General features: G+C 37.2%; 1 protein-coding gene and 1 non-coding gene across 16 annotated transcripts in view; both read right to left on the bottom strand.

Moving 5' to 3' along the window:
* Nucleotides 1–19069, bottom strand: part of Anks1b (ankyrin repeat and sterile alpha motif domain containing 1B) — a 1054774-nt gene that overhangs the window by 486412 nt on the left and 549293 nt on the right. The gene's annotated exons all lie outside the window — the stretch shown is intronic.
* LOC132652555 (U6 spliceosomal RNA) lies at nt 7951–8056 on the bottom strand. Its single transcript, XR_009590163.1, has one exon. It is a non-coding gene; the product is annotated as a U6 spliceosomal RNA (small nuclear RNA).

Below are 19069 nucleotides of genomic sequence, written 5' to 3'. Positions count from 1 at the left end.
GAACCAAAGAGACGAATATTGTATGTATTCACTTATATAAGGATGTTAGATGTTGTCTTCAATAAGTATGCTCCAACCCGTATAATCATAGAAGTTAGATATAAAGTAAGGGAGTAGAGGGAGGGAAGAATCTCCCTAGAAAAAGGAACCAGAATAGGTCGTTATAGAGTTGGGGAGAACTTGAACAGGAAGATCAAATGACAAGGAGAAGGGAGGAGGTAAAAAAGGGAGGTTATATGGGAAGGAATATCTAAACCTCTAAGCTATTTTAGAGGGCTTATAAAAATCAATATAGTAGCAGGTTCTTAAAATATATACATATATGAAAGAAATCTAAATTGGAATCAACAAATAATGGGGGAGACAAAGCTCCGATTAGACATCTTTTGCTACCAAATGAAACATCCAGTACTGGGGGATGGGTTATATATAATCAAATTCTTGGCCAAAGGAGCCTAATGGGAACCCACAAACAACCCAGGCTAGTAAATCTTTTCCACAAACTGATGGTAAGTCCTTATTGCTGAAGAAAACACCTACATAGCTCACTAACATGGAAAAGTAGAATTGGCACCTACCTATAGTCTTCACCACCTACTGACCAGGATTCATGGTACTAGAAGACACTCTACATACTGCCAGAGAATAGTGGACCTCAGCCCTGCTATAAACCCTGGGACCTACAATGGTGACATGCCTTGACACACACTGATGCAACAGTGGCATGAAAGTTTGGGGAACGATCAGCCAATTTCTGATTGGAATTAAGGCCCACTCCATGTGATGAAACCTGTGCCCAACACTGGCTGGATAACCCACAGGTCAGTGTCTGGCGTAGCCGTCATCAAAGAAGCTCCCCACTACAGTAAAAGACAGCAAGTACAGAGACATACAGCTGTACAGTAGGCAGAGAGTAAGAGACCTTGGGACACCCTGAACGTCCTAAATGGGACATCTCCATCAAATCTCTTCCCTCAGGGCTTCCAGAACTCTGAAAAAGAAGCCAGAAATATTGTAAAAGCCAATGGGGATGGAAGACACCAAAGAAACAAGACCTTCTAGAACCCTGCAAGACTGATGAATATACGAATTTACAGAGATTGTAGCAGCAGGAAAAGGACCTATGTAAGCTTAAGCTAGATGGGGTCCAAGGCTGAAAACTGAAGTGGACACAAGCCCCCATCCCTGACCCAGAGACTGTCTTTAACTGAAAACTGCTTGCAAAGGAAAAATTTATTTTTGCTTTTTTTTTTTTTCCCCAACAGAGTCTCACTGGGTATACAAACTATACTTAAGAGCAGGCCTCATATGATCAATAGATGATCAACAAGAAAACAAACTCACCAGCATTTTTAGAGGTTTTTTTCTGTCTCACAATGCTTTGTCTGGGCATTAAAAAAAAAAAAAAAAACCTTACACATCTTTTGCTTATTATTATGGTTTCTGATTTTTGTTTTTATGAGTTTTCTGTAAGTGTGAATATGTGTGTCTCAGCATCTTTATGTGTTTCTTGTTCTTTTCCTTTGGCTCTTTTTTTTCTGTTTGTTTGTTTTGTCGTATTCTGGTTCATTAATTTTTAATTTATCTTTCAGTGTTATTATTTTCTAGATGCCTATTTGTATTCTAATGAGAAAGAGAAAGAAAGAGTATGTAGATTTGGGTGACTGTGTCACTGGGAGGAACTAGGAGGAGCAGAGAGGAGCTGGGGGAAGGGAAACATAATATATATTAAAAAATGATTTGAAAAAATTATTTTCAAAAAAAGCTGTTCTTAATTGTGATCAAGTCTGAATGTGTTCAATTTTTCTTCATTGATCATCTTTTCAATGTCTTGTCTAATAAATCTTTGTTTAAGATAATACCACAAAGACTTTCTCTTAGAAATGTTGTTTTATAGTTAAAAGTTTTCCCATTTATTTTCATAAGCCATTTGAGTTAAGTTTTTGTATAGTCCCCTACTTAGCTCAAGTTGTCAATTTGAGACAGCCTAGAGTTCTCTGCGGGAGTTTCAGTTGGGAAATTGCCTGGGTCAGATTGGCCTGTGGGCATGTTTTAGGGACATTTCTTCAATGGTACAGTAGGCAACTGTGTGTGGTTCCTCCCCTAGGCAGGAAGGTCTGGGCTACGTAAAACAGGCAGCTGAAAGTGTGCCCCAGAAAAGCCAGCGAGCAGAGTTCCTCCATTGTTTCTACGCCAAGGTCCTGCCTTGTGTTCCTGCCTTATCGTCCTTTGATGATGGACTGTCCTCCAAAAGATGAAACACATCTTTTCTTCCTCTAACTTGTTACTGGTCAGAGTATTTCATCACAGCAAGGGCAAGCACACTCATGGGGTGAGGTATAGATAAAGTCCCTTCTTTCTTTTAAAAATGGAACCTAATTTTCCAATTACAATTCTTTGAAATACTTTGTTTTTCTCACTCGAGTGCATCTCTGTTTGAAATCAATTATTCGCATACATGTGGGCTACTTTCTGAATCCTGCATTTTATCCCATTGATACAAAAGTCTTATATGCTGTGGCTTTGGAATAAGTCTTGGAGTCAATTACTGTAACCATAGCAACTGCAACTTTGAAAAGTTCCAGTTTTAAATTCATCCTTTGAATTCTTACATGGCTTTGAGAATCAGTTTGCTGATTTCTACAAAGGCCTGCTAGAATTTTGACTCCATATCAAAAAATTATTGTCACTCTTCATTTTTGTTCTGTATTTACATAGGTTTACCCAAGAATGAGTCACATCATTTGGGTTTCAGCTCAAAAATAACATCCTCAGAGATATCGTTTCCTGGCTAAGCAACATAAATGATTATTCTTCATTTCCCTATCCCAAACATTTTGCTCTATTGACTTCAAGCATTAATTACCATCTGAAATTAGCCTTGTCCATCTGTTTACAAAGTTGCTTATCTGTCTTTCCAAACTGAGAGTCTAAGTTATAGTAGACTTTATTTGTCTTACTCTGTTTGTACCCATGAAGCCAAAAAGTGCCTTGGACAAACATTAAACATTTATCAAATGAATCACTGACTATTTGTCAAACATGTCTCTAAATAAAGACTGAATTAGCATGGGAGTTTATAATGTTATCCTGAGCATGCTAACTTATTCATGATGGGGCATTTCTCTGTGAAGGCTGTGGGGACTTGACTGCCATTAAGATCTGCCATTCTCTAAAAGGCTGCCAGAAGATTTGTTGAGTTAGTTATGCCACTCTGGAAACAAGCAACTTTAAAAGCTACTCAACTTACTGTTTATGCAGTATTATTTAAAAGAAGTCTCCTGAACCAGCTGTGGTGACACACTCCTTTCATGCCAGCACTTGAGAGACAGAGGCAGACAGATCTCTGGTCTGCAGAGTGAGTTCCAGAACAAGTCAGAGCTACACAGAGAAACCTTGTCTTAAAAGCAACAACAACATGATGGTGATGATGATGATGATGATGATGATGATGATGATATAATAACTAAAGGCAAGGAGGCACGTGTCTTAGGTTACACTTCTAATAATATTTTGGAAAGGGAATAAGCTTGAACAAATAAAAATTTTAACAAACATTACAAAGCCATTACAAAAATAGTAGAACCCTTCAGGACTAAGAAAAATTATAGGTATTTCCAAAACAATACTTTATTTAATGATGAATTTGGCAAAGTCCAACAATACTAATACTACAGTTAGTATTGTTTTATTATGCACATGTAAAGTAAGAACTAAGAAAATCTATTGGTTGAATCCAACCCATGTTGCAAATGCGTGAATAAGGGTCTAACCTCAGAAAGCTCACGCAACACAACTGCAAAGAAAGCCCGTCTCGAGACCTCTAGTTCCTCACAACCGTAGTTTTATGCTTGAGGTGCTTTCTCGCTCAGAACCTTTGTTTAGCTCATTCAACCCACTGAATTTGGATGGGAACAAGCGGCATGTTAGGAACTGTGTTACGTGACAGCGACAAGTGAATAAAAAGATTCCCAAACCTTCAAATAAGTCACAGAGTTTATCCTTTCTATATCTGGAAGAAAAAGCCAGAACTGAAAAGTCGCAAGTCATGAAAATAAGGCTTTCCCCCTTCACTTTTGCTTCTGTTTTCTGTGGCTTCACAGTGGCCCTCAATAAATATTTAAACCTGGGAGGTGGCCTTCGCTCTCCCCTTGCTCAGCCCGGTGACTCAGAGGCAACAGCTACAGATCTAGTATTCTATTATTAGCCACTTCAAACCTGATTATTCTAAGAAATGCTTTCTACTGGCAACCCGGTAATCAAGTTTAACTCTCCCTGATCAATCTAAAGCTTTTGAAAGTTTTTTTTTTTTTTAAGCAAGTTTCCCTTTGTTTAGATACGATGATTTCTTTAAGTTAACCCCCATTTTAAGGATCCTAGTTGACTTTAACATGTAAGTAGGTGTGTGGGGGTCTGTCTAAAGCATGTACGTATCTGAGTAAATACCACTGGCTAGCCTAACTGGGTTTCTTCTCTCCCCAAACTCTGTCTCCAGTTTCCAAGCATTCTAGAGCTACAGTTGTCAGGATTAGCACTGGTGAGGGTTGTAACAACTCCCAATTCATGGCTGCGTAATTACAGCAGGGAGGAAGATTGAGTGCTTCCCGTGTGCCAGGTACCAGGCAGCACACACACTCCCTTTGATACGTGCATCACTCCCATACGGCAGAGATTCTGTTTTCTCATTTTAACAAATAGTTTTAGGTAGGATAAGTAATTTGGTCTAATTGTGTCATGAAGTAAAAGAACAAGAACCATGCCTGCCTCAACCTCGTCTCTCTGATCATAGCCGATGTATCTAGCCACTTTACTCATACAAAACATATTTCAAGGTAGAAAAATACTAAGATTAAAATTAAGAACCATTTCCATAGCCAATGCGACTCTATGTTTCCAGTTTTGATTTTTTTTTTTAATTCAGGACAGTAAGATAATTGCAATTGTCCATGTCTGTTTTCATACACATTTCTAATTTTAAAGAAGCCATTTGTAGAAAATGTCTGCCTGCATGGCGGTGGAAATAGAAGCCTATATCTGACATGTTAGTTATTTTTGCAGTTTTGATCATAGACCATTTATTCTATTTCGTTTTTCAGATTCTGAAGAACAGGAAGGGGCTTGTGAGTTAACATACAATAAAAGATGTCAATATAACACAAAATATAGGTTTAACTTTCACAGCAAACCTCTGTTTAAATTACTTTGCTCCTTCCCTTTTTTATCCTTTCAAACTGTAATGAAAATGAACATTAGTGTAAATATGATCTTCAATTCTATTTTTTTCTGGCCTTTGGCTTTTCTATCCTACTCCTTTGTAGGACTATATTATTCTGTTGTTTTTTGATCCTTACTATATAACCACAATGATCAAGTGCTTAACTTTCATGATAAATGGCTATCCAGTTTTCTAAGAAACTCATTCTGATGATAGAATTTAGGACAGACTCTAGAAAAAGATAATAAGCTAACACAGATTTTCAAAATAAATAATTTTTAAAAATTCTCTGCATTTTCCCCATGTTTTGGCTAAGCACTTGAACTTTATTTTTTATATTAGCTGTTGTCATCCTCAGCCTACATAGCTCCAGGGATGAGTATTTGCTTTATTGATTTCTTGTCTTTCCCAGAAGGGACAATGAATGTTTTTCACCTATTGCTGTTCCCATCTTTGGTGGGCAAATCACAGTTCCTCCAGTGTGTTTATTGAATTTGCCTTCATGGTCAATACAGATAGCTGTAATCAAATCAATCCTGGAGCAAACTGCACTGAATGCTGAACGCCCATACGACTCGATCAGCCTGAAGACGATGGGATCTTTGCAACTGCCAGATTAATTATTAAGACTTATAGAAGGAAAAATGCTTTAATTAATTTACTAGGAGGGAAGAAACTACATCAAAAAGACTGAAATTAAAAAATATAACCAAGGGCATTGAAGTCCCTAAAGAGTTAGGCCTGGGGGAAAGATTTGTAAATGATCCAAATGACTTCATGCAGACCTCCAGATCTAGCTAATGAGTGGTTGCTAAATAGGACAAATGCAACTCATTATCCTCTTAGAAGGACATGAATTATAGATAATTATAGGTAAACTATCATTGCAATCTGAAATGTGCTATAGATGACATGTTGGGCCTTTTGTTTTCTCTGACAATAGCACTGAATATCCACTAAGTTCAGATTTGCAAGTGAATAAAAAAATAGATCAAAGCCCAGTGTAATAAGCCCAAAGAAGCACCTCCAATTTGCTTGCATTAAATTTTGTTTGGTCTACATGTTTACAAATTCCTTTCCTAATAAAAGGAAGCTAGGGAAAAGTAAAAAGGCTCGTGTCCGCATCCACCTGTTCTGTAGAATTTAAGCAGGTAATACATTGTTTTCAGAATAAAGTCGGTGTAAGGTAGAGAGAGTGCATAGAAGATTACTTTTGCTTATTCTTGCTATAGTTGATCCTTGGTCTGGTTTGGTGCATAAAGGTGAAGATTTAGAGATGGAGCTTGTCTGTACAAATTTTTGACAACAGTCTGATGTGGAAGTAAAGACTGGGGGAAAAATTCAAGTGCTGTTTGATGGTGAGATGACTTCCTTGGGTTTCCCCAAAGCTGCAGAACTGATAAGACACATGAAGACATCTAAGAGGACATTCTGGGGTCTTGTGCTACCTGATTCAGGAGACAAAAGGGGCCATGGCATTCCAGTGACAAGCTAAGGAGCCAAAAATGCTGTGAGTGTGATTCGGTTTGAATGCAGAAACCTGGAAATAAGAAGAGTGAATGGTTTATACCCTGACGTCCAAATGTCCAAGAGCCATCAGGTCCGATGTTCAAGGGCAAGGATGGGTGGAGTTGTCAGCTCAAGAGAGAACAAATTAACCCTTCCTTCATTTTTATTCATTTTTCCTGAATCTACAATAGAATGCATGATACCTATCCCATTGGTAAAAGCAGATCATGACCAAATGCTAATTTCTTCCAGAAACACCATACACCTAAAAATAAGTTTGCTAATTATCAAGTCAAATAGTAGTCTAGTCAAACTGACACATAAAATTAACAACCATGCCAGACAAAAAATTATTCAGGAAAAACTGATTTCTTTCAATGCATGGGTTATCCCCCATATAATAAGAAGATGCAGAACAATAATTACATTCTCATGGAAACTGAGTATGAGAATTCCTATGATTAAGGATTTGCCATTCATTCACTCATTCAGTCAAAAGCATATGCATTGCAGGTAAGTACATAATATATTTACTCAGTCACTGGTTCATTAAAAATCATTGGGTATATACTGTAAGCCATGAATTGAGGGAACTGAAAAGACATGTTTTTCCTTTATTGAGTTTAAAACCAGCAGAGGAAAAAAAAGACAAATTTGGCCCCCCAAGGGAGAAGAACAGGGATTAACACACACACACACACACACACACACACACACACACACACACACAATCAATATGAAAATCAACAACACTAAAATTCATATAAATATAATTACGGATGTCTGATAATATATATGTAAGCCACACAGTATGTTATAATAAAGGCCATATACCAGTGGTAAGGCAGAGAGAGCAGAGTCCAGGAGGGTAATCCAGTTGCATTTGAAAGTGACAGAGGGTAAAACTTGACCAAGCGGCACAGGAAGAACAGAGCAGAAACCAAGCGACTCTGGGTAGGAGCCGGTGCAGTGACCACTTTTCTTAGGAGCCTCGGAGAATGAGCATGGGGAATGCACTAGCTCCTACCACTGTCTCAGACTTTAAGGGGCAAGTCAAAAAACTTAAAGATCAAGACTTTTTCTGGTACAGATTTATCCCACCGCAAAGAGATCCCAAATGTGAAAATAATGTTTTGTTTTGTTTTCCCAGAATAAAATATGTGCTGGTTGTTTGTATGGCAAAAGACTTGCTGGAAATGAAGGGGAATTTTACTAATAAAAAAAAAAAATATATGGGATGCTTCATGAATTTGTGTGCCAACCTCTTGTAGAGGCTATGATACTCTCTCCTGTATCGTTCCTATATTAGTGTATGTGCTGCTGAAAGAGCACATACAGGTGCGTGCTCTCTTAGAAGCACTGTGCTTTCTTCACCTCACTATGACAAGCACTGTATTTCATTATTTATTTATGAGACAGAGTCTCACTGTATATCCCTGGCTGTAATGGAACTCCCTTAAGTAGATCAGGCTGCATCTGGAACCCCTGAGATTCCCGTTTCTCTGCCTACTAAGTGCCAGGATTAATTGTGCCAACATACCCAGCAGATTTTTACCGATGCTTTTTTTTTTTTTTTTTTTTTTTAATCAAACCATTAAAAGTCTTGACCCAGGAAAGTATGAAGCTGTTTACACAAGTGTGCTTTCCATAGCCTCCTCCCTGGGACTATGCATTACATGAAAAGACATATCATTTGCCTTTCAATGAAACACTACCATCCTTATCATTTCATTTTACTTATCTACTAATGCAAAGGCGGCTCAATTAATGTAAATTACTTTTTAGAGTCAAAAGGCTTATTCCCTTTGAAAACAGTCTTCAGGGGTCAATAGGGGTCACAGCTGATATGCTAGATGTCTAAATTGCTTCATCCACCTCAAGTAAAACAATATCCTGGAAGAATCTTCATACTTCCGTTATTGGACAGCCATTCTACATTCATCTACTAAATAAACAGGAAAAGCACCATTGCTAAGTAGCTTGAAGGAGATGTAGTCTCTACTCCTTTTCTTGTCTTGCTTGGATCTACTTTTTAATTTACTTTTTGTTCATAATCCTATCAATAAAACACATTCTATGTAATCAAAGGCAGACTGGCAGTAGACAGTACATTAAGAGATAACTACAATATTCTGTTTGGGGCTGAGGAGACTGCTCAGTGGTTAAGAACTTGCACGCGATAACCAGCACCCACATCCAGCCTCTTACAAACACCTTTGACTCCAGTCCCAGGGCATCCAGTGCCTTCTTTGAGCCTCCATGGACACAAGGAATGCACATGGCACACATACATATATACAGACACTCACACATACAAATAAAAGCAAATCAATCTCTAGAAAATGTCACGTGTCATAAAGACTTAAAATATAATAGCATGGAAGTCCCCAATCATATTCTTAATCATAGTCTCTTGATTATTGTGTTCAAATCACATCATTAAGTAATATTAGTAAGCACATAGACTTAGAATGATCCCATATGAATAAAAGTTACATAATACATGTAAATGGCAATAAACTGTGGGCTTTTTGTTTATGCTCATTTTGTAGGTTGGAAATGGCAATAAACTCTCACTGAGCCATGCCATTGGACATGTCTTACATCTTAGTTACTGGTGATTTTAAAAACTGCATTTACATGGGGAGGGTACATATACTGTTGGATGTCATGGGTTCTAAGTATCTAAAGTTATAAAATGCATCATAGGTGCAATGTGAGCTTAGTCACAGGTCATCATGTTTATTCCATCCTTCTTTGTCAAAGAGAAGAACAAAATCTATTCTGGATATTTTCCTAGTAAACTTCTCCTTTTAGACTTTAGTGAGCCATCAATCATTCTAGGACCCTCCATCTATCTCTAATTTGAAAAAAACAAGTAACTGTGGGCCAAACCACTGGATTCTGACAGTGAAACCGACAAAGTAGCTGTACACATCATGGATGGACAATAACAAATTTCCATATAGATAATGCAATAATATTATATAAAGAATAAAACAAAGCAGAAGGAGAGAGGGGCTATTTTAATGGAAGGTCACAAAAGGCCTTCTGAAGCAGGTTGTGGGGTGGGTTTTCCTCTCTTTAAATTACTGCCCACACTTTCAGTGCATAAAATGTGTTTCCCATGCAGTGCTGATTCTTGGCTCTTCTCTCTTCCCCTTGCTGATTATCCCTACTAGGTGTCACCTCTCCAAGAGTGAGTTCAGAGAAGCTGGCGATGCTATTTCTGTTGACAGCTTTACAAAGAGGGGTGATTAAAAAGAAGTCTAACAATAACAGCTAAAAAGAGGTATTCTTGGATTCCAGTGACAGACGTTTTCTGAGGCACCTTGGGCTCACATCTGTAGATAACTGAGGATGACTTGGCTTTCTGAGTGTTCTCAATTTTTCATAGATTCTAAGGGATATATTTGATGCCTAGCATTTATAATAGAAGATATATTAGGCTTCTGTAGACATTTCAGCTTGTTCATTTCTGAATCTGCTAGGAAGATATCTTGAATCTTTAGCAATTAATTCACATTTTGATACTCTACTAAACCAACAGAAAGATTAATGAATTCATATCATACATAGTATTATTTTCTGCTGGTGATAGTTTAATTAAGATTAAATTAGCTCCCAACTCTTTGACCAAAGAATATTACAAAAAATATTGACAAAAATGTGGACAAATTAATAATTTCAAAGTCCTATTTACCTTATGGTGGTGTTGAATCCTATAGGACAAAGATTGAATTATAGGAACAACAACAACAACAACAACAAAAACCCACTCAGTATTTTTAGAGAGATGGAGAAAGAACACAGAGATGCAGACTCACTGGGAATAATGACACAAGGCACTGTGTGTCATCAAAAGTCATGAGAGTCAAATGGAATTTTAAACCTACTACCAGGAGTCAAATTTCTTTGAGAGAATCTTCCTTGGACATCACGGCTATGAAATCCTAAGTAGTCCAGGGAAATCAAAGCAGCCAGATTTTTGGATCAGACCATAAAAACTTCCCTGTCTAACTTCCTAAGAGTATAATTTACTGTGCAGGTCCCCTGCTCTGTAGAGTATTTAGACTCCAATAAGAGAGAATTGGCTCTTAGGGCAGTGAACTTCTTTCATTGGCAGCTATGTGACTGACACAATGTCCTTTTGTTGAGCAGAATCTATCTCTACTTTTATTTCTGTAACAGAAACTGAATCACATTTTGGGGGACCTCTTTCATACAGCATTTTGACTGTACATATATATTTCAATTTTATGTATGCTGGACCTGTGGTTTAAGTTTTTAAGAGTGCATGATGGGAGAAAGCCAGAAAGAGGAGACCTTAGTGCCCTGATACAGAATTTCCTTGAGTTCTTCCCTATTACAGCTCTTGAAGGTGCTATTGATAAAATGGCTCCTCAACCTTCCTCCTACTGTTGCTCTGTGTGTTCATCATTTAGCAGCCTCACAAGAATGGGTGGAAGAACCATGAAGACAGTGGTCAGTTACTCATTCATCTCTAATCATAATGTCACCAAATATTACTCCATCTTCATTTTTTACCCCACAGAAAGACCTTCTCATTACTGGCAAGCTGAGTAGTTAGCAAATAGTTTCATGCGTGTTTTCAGGTCAGTGTGCTGACCACTGTAATATCTATGAATTAAACAATTCATAAAAGTGTTTATAGCTCTCCATAATATCTTATAGGCTGAAAGTTTGTTCTGATGGCTTTGTGTGACCCAGTGCTTCTAGAGCTGCATGCTATCAAGCCAATGAGATTTAAAAATGCTTATATAATTATCACCTATTCAGGCACAAGGATAGTACTCCTAGTGATCTGGTTACTGTATTCTAAATTCAGTATAATTTTATAGACATTTTGCATCTGATTGCAGATGAGGTCAATCAAACCTCTTAGCTCGTTTTTATGCAGCTAACACTCAAGGCAAGTACCCTATGATACATTCTTTCTTACCCAACTGATTATTTTTTAACCTCAAGGCAGGATTTTATATTTTTCTACAGTAAATATCATCTTAATGATTTTTTTTCTTGTTCAGCCTCTGAAGAGTATTCTGTAACAGGACTTCTTCATCCATCATATGAGCAGTTATTCCTTCCAGATCTGCAGCATGCACAGGTTTGGAGAACATGACGTAATGATTGTCTTGGAACCAGGCTCCATTTTGTGACTTTTGTAACTTTTTCCTGTGGAGTACTATTTCATCCAGGGGAATTATAGACTAATAGTTCAAAATAGCTCAGCAGCAAATAGATACCTCTGTCTGTCTCTCAAACCTATCTCCTGGCAATTGGTTATTAAACAATTAAATGAATAAATGCCGAACGAGCCATATCTATACACATAGATACATGTTTTTACATTAATTTTTAAAGCCATCATTTAGTTTAAGAACAAATTAAATATAAGCACACCAAGTATAAACATGCAGTAAGTATATGGCTATATTTATTTGTTTATGCAATATGTATATTGCAGATATATTTGAATCACCCCGTGTATAGTTATACCCCATGGATAACTTTGTAGTCTATACCTCCTTGTGTGCATGTTCTCATGTGTAAATGTATGTGTGTACGCATAGGCCAGGAGTCAATGTCAAGTGTCTTCTACCATTATTTTTGACCTTATTTTCTGAAACAAAGGCTCTCATTGAACTTGGAGGTCATTGATTTGGCTAGACTGGCTAGCCACAGACCCAAGGGGGTCTTGTTTCTATTCCCTAAATGCTGCAGTTATGGCTCATAGGGCTATCTGGATTTTTCAAGTAGGTGCTACAGATGGGAATCAAATCTGCATATCTGTGCAGCACTCAGCTGACCTAATTCCCCTTCCCTAAAATTGTTACAATTTTCCATGGATTACATTTGTGCAAAGGCTTATAAGAAACTTTTTTTTTAAACATGAAAATACTTAAAATATTTTATTGAGTAGGGTCTGTTATACAAACACTCACCTTTAAGTTTCCATTTCAGGGGAGCTCAATTAAAGGTTCGCTTTTCTGTGTCATATTCATTTGGTCTGCCTCTGCTTCAGTTCCACTTCAGCCTAGTCACTAATACTTTCATGGTGAGCTTTTACATCAATCAAACCTAGTCATTCCATATTTTCAAAATCATTTTGGTTCCCTGATCCTCTTCATTAATTTTAGTGCATGCTTATAAAATTCCATGAAAAACTCTTTTGAAATATTATACTGGCCTTAGAGTTCCAAGTAAAAGCTAAATGGCATCTTTATGATCCTCAGCCAGCCCATTTTAGTTATGGTATATGATTTCATTTACTCACATCTTTGTTCATAATGGCTTTTATTCAACTTATGCTTAAATAACTTTACAGGAACATTACTTTTATAAAATGTGCTTATAACATTTATACATACATATATATATATATATTCTATGTGCACTATGTAGTCTAAACAGATATAAAGCATATGAGAATGATATTGGTGTCTCTTATTAATCTAGTAACTTTGCTGAATGCCCTGATAGTTGACCTTTGCCTCTTCTATGGCTATAAACTTAGAGGTGATATGTAATTCATTATATTCCTTCTTTTTCTTTTTTTATTTTAACTTTTATTAATTACACTTTATTCACTTTGTATCCCCCCATTAACCCCTCCCTCCTCCCCTCCTAATCCTACCTTCCCTCCCTCTTCTCCACACATGCCCTTCCCCAAGTTCACTGATAGGGGAGGTCTTCCTTCTGATCCTAGTCTATCAGATCTCATCAGGAGTGGCTGCATTGTCATCTTCCGTGGCCTGGTAAGGCTGCTCCCCCCTCAGGGGGAAGTGATCAAAGAGCAGGCCATTCAGTTTATGTCAGAGGCAGTCCCTCTTCCCATTACTATGGAACCCACTTGGACACAGATGGGCTACATCTGTGCAGGGGTTCTAGGTTATCTCCATGCATGGTACTTGGTTGGAGTATGAGTCTCTCGAAAGACTCCTGTGTTCAAATTTTTTGGTTCTGTTGCTCTCCTTGTAGAGCTCCTGTCCTCTCCAGATCTTATTATTTCCTACTTCTTTCATAAGATTGCCTGCACTCTGCCCAACAGTTGGCCATAGGTCTCAGCATCTGCTTTGATACTCTATAGGGCAGAGCCTTTCAGAGGCCCTCTGTGGCAGGTTCCTAACTTGTTTCCTGGTTTTTTTTTTTTTTTCTTCTTCTGATGTCCATCCTCTTTGCCTTTCGGGATGGGAATTGAGCATTTTAGCCAGAGTCCTCCCTCTTGATTAGTTTCTTTAGGTGTACAGATTTTAGTAGGTTTATCCTATATTATATGTCTATATGAGTGAGTATATACTGTGTGTACAACCACTCTGGAAATCAATGTGGTGCTTTCTCAGACAACTAGGAATAGCGCTTCCCCAATATCCAGCCATCGCACTCCTAGGCATATATCTAAAAGAGGCTCAAGTACACAATAAGGACATTTGTTCAACCATATTTGTAGCAGCTTTATTTGTAATAGCCAGAAGCTGGAAACAACCCAGATGCCCTTCAACTGAAGAATGGATACAGAAATTGTGGTACATCTACACAATGGAATATTACTCAGCAATGAAAAACAAGGAAATCATGAAATTTGCAGGTAAATGGTGAGAACTGGAAAGGATCATTCTGAGTGAGCTATCCCAGAAGCAGAATGTTCCTTCTTTTTCAACCACAGTGCCTTATAGTTCTTCCTCTTATCTTTATGCATTGGCCAGGATTCTATTACATTTACATATAAGTAATGCTATAGATTTGTCATGTCCTTAATAGATAAGTATCCACTTAAAGACATCTCCACTGTAATTTTGCTTTTGTGACTTACTTCTCAATCTTAACAACACTGACTTTTACTGTGTTTTAAGCACCTCATGAAAATGGTTCACTTTCCCTTTTAATATGTTAACAGTACAATTCTACACATGTTGAAACATTCAATAATGCCTATGACTACAACTCATCTTTACAGCCCTATGAGTCCTGACATAATAAATTAAAAGTCCTGTTTGCCACAAGATTTTCAAAGTGGAAACAGGAAATCATGAATGTTTCTACTGGAGATCAAGTGTTTGTGTGTATATACATAGTATTCACACAAATTTATATAAGCACACATATGTAGTCAATTGCACACAAAACATACATAAATAATTTACAGATATGCAAAGCAAAAACTAAATAAAGATGTGTATACTTCGTGTATTATTTCAGGCCAATAACTGAAGTTCTAATTTATGGTAGCATTAAAATTTAATAACTAGTTCTGCCATAGATTACTCTCAGTGTAACAGAGAGAAAAAAGTGAAGTGAGATTCTACAGACTTTTAAGTGAGTCTAAATAACATTATGAATGACATTCTCTTCAGCCAACCTCTATGATGTCCTGTTAAGAGCATTACTTAAAATCTCCAAAGCTAATTTGTCTTTAGTAGTCATGAGCTTGGAGTAAAGTGGCATGGAAGAGGAAAAAAGAACCTGCTATAAATGGTATTTGAAATTTTCTTATGTGAATTCACGGTGTTGCTAGGGAACATGGCTTGTCAGCATTTGGAAAACTAAAAAATCAAGCCTCTTGCTTCTTTTGGTCATAGAAATATATTTCACGAACCTGATTTAAGACAGTTGGAAATAAGTTTTCTTAAAATATTTGGATAACACTTTTCATTTCGTAACCACCTTTTTTTTTTCCTTAAGAAATAAGTATGAGTTCAATTCATGTTAAGAAAGAGGTAGATGGGGGAGGAGGGAGGGCTTTATGGGGGATACAAAGTGAATAAAGTATAATTAATAAAAGTTAAAAAATAAATGAAATATAATAATAATAAAAAAGAAAGAGGTAGATGGATGATCGTTATCTTTCATTATTAGAATACCATGTAACTGACTTTTCAGGATATGGGCCAAAAGTTCAATGATTGTCAATTTTGTATTATCAGTTTGATTGGAAAATAGGGAGCCCAGATATGTAGGCACTTTCCTTATGAGATTAATGCTTGAATTAGGAGACTGAGTCAAGTGGGTTGCTCTCCCTGGAATGGATTCATCAGTTGATAGCCTGGATGGAACAAAATGGCTTCACCCTGCCTTTATGAGGACACTGGCTCTTGCTTTTGGATTCACACTGAAAAGCTGGAATGTTATAGCTTTTAACCTCACTTTCCTTAGAGGAGGAGACTGTCCAGGTCTCAGGTTTTCAGAGTCAGACTGAGACTAAACCATTCGCTATCCTATGCCAGAGTACCTATATTTAAAGTATAGCTTTGCCACTCATTCATGCACTGGAGCTTCAATTTCCTCATCTTTAAAAGAGGAAAAACAATATTACCTACCCAACGGGTTATAGGCATTCTAAATAAGCTATTGTATAAAAACTACTCAATAGAACATCTGACCATCAAAGCATTTCATTTCAAATCAACACATTTTACCTAATTAATACTGAAGTGATGGCGAATTTTATCATTCTTTTATTAGAGATTGTATTTTCAGAAAATATTATTAAATTTTCCACGAATTCTACAAATGGATAGGCTGCTAAGGAACTCACAACCTCTTTCTAAATGTTCCTATAGCACTGCCAGGAACTCCAGAAAGTTAAAAAAATACGTATACAAAAGAAGAGTAACAAACAACTGTAGTATCTGGGGGTGAGTGGGCACACGGGAATATCATTCAAATGAGATACTTAATATACATCTAAGAGTGTTTCTATCAAAAGAACAACATACAGAGAAAGAAACACTGTTTTCCTCTACCTCATAAAAAATGCTGACTGTCGAGCAAGATTGGTGCTGTAGGTATCAGTGTGAAAGTAAACACCACAAAAACTCAGAAACTGGAAGTGAAGAACAATTCTGTATGCAAATTGAAACCACCAGGGGGACCTAGGTAGGTGGAATATAATTACTCAGCCTGGAAAGCACCCAGGGTGTTGCATTAATAATATGCCCACGTTTAAAAAAAAAAAGTGCCAGGCAGTTTTAAGCGGTCAAAGTATTAAGAAACTTCTCATTAGATTTTTATGATCATAAAAGATTTTGAAAGTACATATAATAGAACTGTACTGAGAGAGGTGCAGAATGAGAAGGAGAGAGGAACACGATATCTCTATTGTTATCCATATTTCATTTTTTTTATAGTGCGGAAGAGGCTTACATTGAAATAGAATGACAGAAATGAATGATTTCCTCCTGATGGGTACAAAATTTCAGAGCATTATTTTCTCTTCAAACTACACTATTCAACTTCCCATTACGTAAAAAGAATAAAAAGGCTATGATAATGAGTTTCATTAGAGAAATGTACTTGAAGCATTTACTGCAATGGAGAAATAGATTTTCAATCATGGCACTGAAATAAATCTTAGTAATTGTTTTTATAGTATTCTAGGCTGAGGGTATCTGGGTTAATGAGTCACTTCTTAAGCCATGAACTCTTGCTCTCTTGTAAAGAATACTTTTTGTTGTTGCTGTTGTATAAAGGACTATTTATTCAGGCCAGCAGCTAGGAGTCTGGATCTTAGAAGAGATGATATCAGAAATCAAGGCTATCAACCTGAGCCATTGGCACCACTGGAAACTTTGAACACTCCTTGTTTTCAGTTCACAACAGAAATGCTCATGATGCTACTCAGCCATCTGGTGAGGTGAGTTTAGAACAGGAAGCCCTACCTCGTGCTTCCATGGAGAGAGGAGAGGTAGACACTTATTTGCTTGTTCTCAACTGTTTTTAGACCATCCTATTCCACACTACAGCAAGAACAGAAAGTCTGTCTAATATATATATATTTTTTTTTTGGGGGGGGGTGGGGAGTCAGGTACAATTCCCAAATGACTACAAAGACCCAGTTTATATCTCTCAGACTTTCCCATGGGGCCTCCTACCTTTTATCAGCAATGAGTGAACTAATCATCTGAGACAGAAGAATGTAGACCAATGTAATGAGTGAAGACCACAGATGACTGTCTTGAGCATCAGTGTAGTTTAGAGTAGGCCTATGGTGTTTGCTCTATGTCTGAACCTCCTCAGAAGGAATCATCCTGAAGGTTCTGCCAAGCAGCTAGATATTTTCTAATCACCTTTTCCTTTTTCCTGCTATGAACTCTCTTCAATGAGTCATTGTCAGGTGATTTGGGGGTGTTCTGAGGGCACCCAACTTTCAGCACTTCCTCAGCCTTCCTCTCAGCTTGAGTTGTCTTATTTTGCATTACCCAGCCAAAAAAGGAAAAAAAAAAAAAGGCATTTCTTCGCCATTCAGCTCAAGTGTCTGCTCACCTCCATGACCCTCATTACCTTCTGGACAGAGTTGTGCATTTCCTACATCATGCTCTTCATTTGAGTCCTCCCTGTTTCTATTACAGCGGGTATACTGCACCGTGATTCTTACTCACACCAGACTGTGCTCCTTAAATGGAGAGCACATGCCTCTGGGGTGCTTAAATCTTGTGTGTCATTCTCCTGGACTTCTTTTCAATCATTTCACTATCTAGAGTTCAAATGAGTATCTGGTGGTCATCATGTGTTGAATTCTCTTCTCTCGGTCAGCAGCAGACCCTGATATTGTTTCTTCTCAACCTTAATAGAAACTCAAATCCACGTCTGATTTGAATGCTTTTCAAATGCATGAAGTATGTCAAATAAGAGCTATTTATTATTTTCACGGTGTTTAAAGAACATTACTCACTCTCTGTTTTAACCTTTATTGACCGCAACCTGCCTTGTTTGTCACACTTAGGCTAACTAGATTAATTTTTTTTTTCCGTCAGAATTAAGTTTGAGGTTGGTTATTGAAATTGTGGAAGTCCATTCTCTTTAAAGCATGAGTGTCATAGAAAGAGGAAAGGGGAACACCGAAGAACTGAAGATGCTCTTGACCGTCTTCAGAGAAGCTGAAGCTAGAGTGTCAGAGCCAGGAATTAAGTCTTAGAGGAACACGTGACAATAAGAGATGAAGAACTGCAGAGTTTAGATATTCATATTGCTTTATATAACCTTTTTTCCCTCTTTGGGCTTAATTTACTTCACTTGTTAAGTAAGAAGACTGACAAACATAAGTGTTTTTTATGCTACCAGTATCTTTTTTTTGTATTTTTTGTAATTTGTATAGAGAATTTTATTAGTATTTGCTTAATTAGAATATTATTTTTTTCAACTTTGTCCTTATCACAAATGGTTTATAAGCTATAGTATCTGCATAATCACAGCTTTGAGGAACCAGTTACATATTGTTAAGTGCACATTAAATTCATGAAGCATAAAGCTTTTCAAAGTACCTCCACATGCATATAGAAGAACAGTAACTCACATTCATCTTAAAGCTTCGTGTTGTCAATGGGA

Source organism: Meriones unguiculatus, chromosome 2 (assembly GCF_030254825.1).
Source record: "Meriones unguiculatus strain TT.TT164.6M chromosome 2, Bangor_MerUng_6.1, whole genome shotgun sequence".
NCBI classification, from domain to species: Eukaryota; Metazoa; Chordata; class Mammalia; order Rodentia; family Muridae; genus Meriones; species Meriones unguiculatus.
This window is presented reverse-complemented; position numbering and strand designations above follow the sequence as displayed.